This window comes from Xenopus laevis, chromosome 5L (genome assembly GCF_017654675.1).
Source record: "Xenopus laevis strain J_2021 chromosome 5L, Xenopus_laevis_v10.1, whole genome shotgun sequence".
NCBI lineage: Eukaryota > Metazoa > Chordata > Amphibia > Anura > Pipidae > Xenopus > Xenopus laevis.
In genome coordinates this window covers 171,345,522-171,352,364 of record NC_054379.1, presented here as the reverse complement: position 1 = coordinate 171,352,364, position 6,843 = coordinate 171,345,522, and the positions used below count along the sequence as shown (strand labels likewise).

The 6,843-nt window shown below is 55.2% G+C and overlaps 1 protein-coding gene and 1 long non-coding RNA gene across 2 annotated transcripts in view; one reads left to right on the top strand and one right to left on the bottom strand.

The window, feature by feature from the left end:
- The window catches only part of XB22169530.L (oocyte zinc finger protein XlCOF6.1-like L homeolog), a 29,986-nt gene extending 24,195 nt beyond the window's left edge, over window positions 1–5,791 (bottom strand). Inside the window, exon 1 of the mRNA XM_018242118.2 lies at window positions 5,221–5,791. The gene's annotated coding sequence lies outside the window, so the exon portion shown is untranslated. The remainder of the gene's footprint in view (window positions 1–5,220) is intronic.
- LOC121393884 lies at window positions 4,156–5,087 on the top strand. Its single transcript, XR_005961431.1, has 3 exons — window positions 4,156–4,199; window positions 4,346–4,492; window positions 4,961–5,087. It is a non-coding gene; the product is annotated as an uncharacterized LOC121393884 (long non-coding RNA).
- Window positions 5,792–6,843: the final 1,052 nt, after the last annotated feature.

Genomic DNA, 6,843 nt, shown 5'->3' with positions numbered 1-6,843 from the left:
GCGTGGTCCAGTCGGTCCCAGTAACTACCCACAGGTGTCAGATCCGGCTCCCAGTAATCCCAGCACGGTCGGTCAGTGCAGATCCCAGTAACTTCCCAGCAGGTGTCAGTCGGTCCCAGTAATCTCCCAGCAGGTGTCAGTCGTCCCAGTAATTCCCACAGGTGGTCACGTCAGTCCCAGTAACTCAGCAGTGTCAGCTCAGTCCCAGTGAACTCCCAGCAGTGTCCAGTCAGTCCCATAACTCCCAGCAGGTGTCAGTCGTCCCAGTAACTCGAGCAGGTGTCAGTCCGGTCCCAGTAACTCCCAGCGTGTCAGTCGGTCCCCAGTGAACATCCAGCAGGCGTGTCCAGTCGGTCCCGAAGTAACTCCCAGCAGGTGTCAGTCGGTCCGAAGTACTCCAGCACGGTGTCAGTTCGGTCGCAGTAACTCCCAGCAGGCTGTCAGTCGGTCCATGAAACTCCCAGCAGGTGTCAGTCGGTCCAGTACTCCCGCAGGTGTCAGTCCGTCCCAGTAACCCTCAGCAGGGTGTCCAGTCGGTCCCAGATAACGCTCCAGCAGGTGTCAGTCGGTCCAGTAACGCTCCCGCAGCAGTGTCAGTCGGTCCAGTAAACTCCCAAGCAGTGTGTCAGGTCGGTCCAGTAACCCCGCAGGTGGTCAGTCGGTCGAAGTAACTCCACGGGTGTCCGTCGTCCCCAGTAACTCCCAGCAGGTGTCCAGTCGGTCCCAGTAACCCAGCAGGTGTGCCCAGTGGTCCAGTAACGTCCCAGCAGGTGGTCAGTCGGATCCAGTAACTCCCAGCAGGTGTCAGTCGGCAGTCCGCATGTAACTCGCCAGCAGGTGTCAGTCGGCTCCCTAGTAACTTGAGATCCCAGCGCGTTGTCCCTGGTCGGTCCCCAGTAACTCCAGGCAGGTGTCCAGTCGGTCCCAGTAACTCCCCAGCAGGTTGTCAGTCGGTCGCCGGAGTACTCCCAGCAGGTGGTACAGGTCAGTCCCAGTACTGCCCAGCAGGTTGTCAGCTCGGGTCATCGAGTAACGTCGTCCACAGTCAGGTGTCAGGTCGGGATGAGTCCAGTGGTAATCCAGATGTCAGTGCGGCGGTCCCAGTAAATCCACAAGCAGGATGTCAGTCGGTCCCAGTAACTCCCAGCAGGTGGTCAGTTCGGTCCAAGTAATCCCAGCAGGTGTCCAGTCCGGTCCTCCCAGTAACTCCCCAGCAGGTGTCAGTCGTCGCACCAGTCAACTCCCAGGCAGGTTGTCGAGTTCGGTATCCCAAGTAACCTGCCAGCAGGTGTCATCGGCTCCGTAACTCCAGCAGGTGTCAGTCGGTCCAGTAACTCTCCAATACAGCGCCGCTGTCAGCCTTCGGTCCCTAGGTACAACGTCCTAGCAAGCTGTGTCAAGTCCGGGTCCCAGTAAATCACCCAGCAAGGTGCTCCCAGATTCGGTCCCAGTAACTCCCGAGCAGACGTTGTCAGCTGCGGGTACCGCAGTAACTCCCGCAGTGTGTTTCAGTCGGTCTCCGAGTAAACCTGCCCAGCAGGTGTCGAAGTCGGGTCTCCCCAGTTAATCCCCAGCAGGTGTCAGTTCAGTCGGTCCAAGTAACTCCAGCAGGAGTCAGTCCCGTCCCAGTAACTGCCCAGCAGGTGTCAGTCGGTCCAGTAACCAGCCGCAGGTGTCAGTCCGGTCCAGTAACTCTTTCAAGCAGGGATCGTCCGTCCCAGTAAGGTCCCAGCAGGTGTCAGTTCGGGCTCCCAGTAAGCTCCCAGCAGGGTCTTGTCAGTCGGGTCCAGTAACTCCAGACGGTGTCAGTCGGTCCCATGTAATCCCAGCAGGCTGTCAGTCGGTCCAGTAACTCCCAGAGGTGTAGTCATTCCCATAACTCCCAGCAAGGTGTCAGTCCCGTCCCAGTAAAACCAGCAGGTGTCAGTCAGTCCCAGTAACCTCCCAAGCCAGGTGTCAGTCGTCCAGTAACACTCCCAGGCGAGTGTGCAGTCCGGGTCCCAGTAAGCTCCCGCAGGTGTCAGTCGGTGTCCAAAGTAACTCCCAGCAGGTGTTCAGTCGGTCCAGTAACTCCCAGCAGTGTCAGTCCCGGTCCCAGTAACGTCGCAAGCAGGTTGTTCAGTCCGTCCCAGTAACCTCCCAGCAGGTGTCAGTCGTCTGCAGTAACATCCAGCAGGGTGTCCAGGTCAGTCCCAGTAACTCCAGCAGGTTGTCAGTTTTCGGTCCAGAACTCCGCAACAGGGTGTCCCAGTCAGTCACGCAGTAACTCCGCAGCAGGTGTCAGTCAAGCAGTAAGCTCCGCAGCGTGGTCAAGATCAGTCCCCAGTAACTCCCCTAGCGAAGGGTGTTCAGTCAGCTCCAGTAACTCCAGCAGGTGTCAAGTCGGTCCCAGTAACATCCAGCAGTTGTCAGTCCGTCCCAGTAACGTCCAGCGGTTGTCAACAGTCGGGTATCCAGTAATCCCAGCACGATTGTCAGTCAGTCCAGTCAACATCCGCAGCAGCGTGTCAGTCGGTCCCAGTAAGCAGGATCCACGTCACGGTGATCAGTCGGTCCCAGTACTCCCCAGCAAGGTGTTCAAGATCGGTCCCAGTAACTCCCAGCAGTGTCAGTCGGTCCCAGTAAACGTCCCAGCGAGGTGTCAGTCGTCCCAGTCTCCCAGCAGGTGTCAGTCGTTCCCAGTAATCCCAGACAAGCGTGTCAGTTCGGTCCAGTAACTGCCAGCAGGTGTCAGTCGGTCCCAGTAACTCCCAGCAGGTGTCATCGGTCCGTACTCCCAGCAAGGTGTCAGTTTCGGTCCAGTTATCTCCCAGCAGTCAGGTGTCAGTCCGGTCCAGTCACTCCGAAGCAGGTTGTCAGCGTCCCAGAGTAACTCCCCAGCAGGTGTCAGTCGGTTCCTAGTAACTCCATCAGCAGGTGTCCAAGGTCGGTCCCAGTAACTCCCAGCAGGTGTCAGTCGTCCCCCAGAATCCCAGCAGCGTGTCAGTCGGTCCCAGTAAGACTCCACAGGCAGGTTGTGTCAGTCGGTCCCCAGTAACGTCCAGGCAGGTGTCGGAGTCGGTCCAGTAACTCCCAGCAGGTGTCAGTCGGTTCCCAGTAACTCCAAGCAGGTGGTCAGTGCCAGTCCAGTATACCTCCCAGCAGGTTGTTGAGTCGGGTCACCAGTAACTCCCAGCATGGTGTCAGTCGGTCCCAGTAACTCCCACGCAGGTGTCCTCGGTCCGCAGTACTCCAGAAGGTGTCAGTCGGTCCAGTACTCCCACAGGTGTCAGTCGGCTCCCAGTACTCCCAGCGCGTGTCAGTCGGTCCCAGTAACTCCCAGCAGGTGTCGTCGGTCCCAGTAATACTCCCAGCAGGTGTCAGTCGTCCCCAGATAACTCCCAGCAGGTGTCAGTCGGTCACAGTAACTCCCAGCAGGTGTCAGTACGGTTTCCAGTAAACTCAACACGAGGTGTCAGTCGTCCAACTCCCAGCAGGTGTCAGTCGCTCCCAGTAATCCCAGCAGGTGTAAGTCGGTCCAGTAACTCCAGCAGGTGTCAGTCCGTCCCAGTAACTCCCAGCAGTGTACAGTCGGCGTCCAGTAACTCCCAGCAAGGTGTCAGTCAGTCCAGTAACTCCAGCAGGTGTCAGTCAGTCCCACGTAACTCCCTGCAAGGTGTGTCGGTCCCAGTTAACTCCCAGACAGGTTCAGTCGTCGCGCAGTGACTCCACGCAGGTGTCATCGGTCCAGTAACTCCCAGTCAGGTGTCAAGTCGGTCCCAGTAACTCCCCAGCAGTGGTCAGTCGGTCCCAGTAACTCCCCAGCAGGTGTCAGTCAGTACCCCATAACTCCAGCAAGTGTCCAAGTCGTCCCCAGAACCTCCCAGCAGGTGTCAAGGTCGGTTCCCAGTAAACTCCCTAGCAGGTGTTCCAGTCGCGATTCCTCCATCAGACTCCAGCAGGTGGTCAGTCGGTCCCAGTAACTCCCAGCAAGGTGTCAGTCCGTCCCGGTTCAATCCAGCAGGTGTCATCGGGTCCCAGTAACTCCCCAGCCAGGTGTCGTCCGTCCCGTAACTCCCAGCAGGTGTCAGTGCGTCCAGTACTCCCAGCAAGTGTCAGTCGGTCCCAGTAACTCCAGCAGGTGTCAGTCTGGTCCCAGTAACTCAGTCCGTCCAGTTAACTCCCAGCAGGTGTCAGTCGGTCCCAGTAACTCCCAGCAGGTGTCAGGTGTCCGGTCCCAGTAACTCCCAGCAGGTGTCAGTCGGTCCCAGTTAACTCCCAGCAGGTGTCAGTCTGGGATTCCCAGTAACTCCAGCAGGTGTCAGTTCGTCCCAGTAACTCCCAGCTCAGTCGTAACTCCCAGCAGGTGTCAGTCGGTCCCAGTAAGCTCCCAGCAGGTGTCAGTCGGTCCCAGTAACTCCCAGCAGGTGTCAGTCGGTGTAACTCCCAGCAGGTGTCAGTCGGTCCCAGTAACTCCCAGCAGGTGTCAGTCGGTCCCAGTAACTCCCAGCAGGTGTCAGTCGGTCCCAGTAACTAGGTGTCAGGTCCCAGGCAGTCAGTGTCCCAGTAACTCCCAGCAGGTGTCAGTCCCAGTAACTCCCAGCAGGTGTCAGTCGTCCAGTAACCCACAGGTGTCAGTCAGTCCCAGTAACTCCCAGCAAGTCGGTCCAGTAACTCAGGTCAGTCCCATAACTCCCAGCAGGTGTCAGTCGGTCCCAGTAGGTGTCAGTCCGGTCCCAGTAACTCCAGCAGTGTGTCAGTCGGTCCCAGTAACTCCCAGCCAGGTGTCCAGCAGTCAGTCCAGCAGGTGTCAGTCGGTACTCCCAGCCCAGTAAGTCGTCCCAGGCAGGGTGTCCAGTCGGTCCCAGTAACTCCCCAGCAGGTCAGTCCCAGTCAGTTCCAGCAGTCCGTCAGTTCCCGTCCGTCAGTCCCAGTAACTCCCAGCAGGTGTCAGTCGGTCCCAGTACTCCAGTCCCAGCAGGTGTCAGTCGGTCCCAGTAACTCCCAGCAGGTGTCAGTCAGTCCCAGTAACTCCCAGCAGGTGTCAGGGGTCCCAGTAACTCCCAGCAGGTGTCAGTCGGTCCCAGTAACTCCCAGCAGGTGTCAGTTGGTCCCAGTAACTCCCAGCAGGTGTCAGTCGGTCCCAGTAACTCCCAGCAGGTGTCAGTCGGTCCCAGTCGATATGAGGAGGTTCCAGTAGGTCCCAGTGATCGTGTAGTTATTCCCAACAAGTCCCAGTACCTGGCGGTGAGACGAGGCAGTTGTAGAGGTGTCGGTGCAGCAGAACATTCCCAGTGCCGGACCAGAGCGAAGTTACCGATCAGTTCCTCGGCTCCTTCCGGACAGCGAGTGTAACGTCACAAATGTCATCTCGCGAGACTGTCACACGCCCCAGAGAGAAGCGCAGTGAGTGCAAGTGAGTCGGTCCCGGTCACTGTCCGTTTTCACTAGAAGTCTGATAAGCGCCCAGTGAGGAACCGCGAGTTCCAGGTCGGAACAGCAGCGCTAATCACAATAGCAGGGTTGGGTCCTCCCCGCTGCATTCCGGGAAATGCTGAGTGTTTGATGCATTGTGGGAAATGTAGTTCTCTGCTAGTGAGTGTTTAAGGGAAGCAGCGCCAAAGAACTATCTGTCCCGACATACTTAGCGGCAACTGGATTAGAGCTGGGCTTTCTACACCACAAGCTACTCTCCTCCCTCCCACAGCCACCAATCAGCTTTCAGGCCCCCGTATCCCCTAGCAACCAATTAGTCACGGTTACTTGTAGCCAATTAGAATGGAAATATCGTTAAGCAATCTAGGTTTCATCCCCTAGTAACCAAATAACAGTCAGCGGCCGTCTCCTAGCAACCAATCAACATCAATGATCTGTGTTCCATGTCAACCAATCAGAAGGCAGTGCAACACGTGACGTGTCAGCTGTTTGTAAGGCTGGCAGTATATGTAGAGGCCAGAGAGAGGATGTGTTGCTCACGTGACAGTTACAGTGGTGGGAGGAGCAATTAAATCAGCAGCAGGGGACACATATGTGGTACATCCCAGTTCCCATGAGGAGACATATTTGGAGACTAGAAGTGAGACTCACTATGTGTCACACAGGCCTCAGCAGTCAGTCCAAATACCTCAGCAACACTTCCTGGTTACACTTCCTGGTTACACCCGCCAACAATTTGGAAGTAAAAAGAGAGACAAAAATTGTTTTCGCACGTAGAATAGCGGAATTTCTGATCACTCCCCTTTCTGTGGCCACACCCCCTAATTACCATGTTTGTTTTACAAAATTTGACAGGTTATAAAAGTTTGAAAATATTTCTCCTTCTCTAAACTCTTTTTTTTTGTCTGAAAATTGTTACAAAAGTATCTTATTTGCACCTGTTAGCTGTTCTGGGCTCTCTGCTAAAAGCCAATTAAGTGAGAAACGTTGTTTCTTTTTCTGGCTGTTCAGTGCAGAGAAAATAAGGACTTTCCAATAGAAACGAGGGACTGTCCCTCTAAAAACGGGACAGTTGGGAGGAGTGTCTGGCTGCTTCACAAAGCAAATAGTATTCAGTGACTGTGTGGAAGGAGCAGACCTATGGCCAATGCCATTTATTGCAGCAGAAATAAGAGCACAAGTTTCGGGGGATACTCCCTTCCTCAGGTGAAATCCATATACTTCAATACATTCCTTAACATGTGACACCATCATGTGATCCATTAACCCCTTAGTGTTTTCTATAGCACAACACATTGCTATTTAACTCAGTCCATATCCAACCATCATGGGATATCCAGTAGATTATACAATTCCATTACCTAGAAAAGTACAATAATAATAATAATAACACTAAATTCATTCTGCATAAGAAATCCATTCCCATAA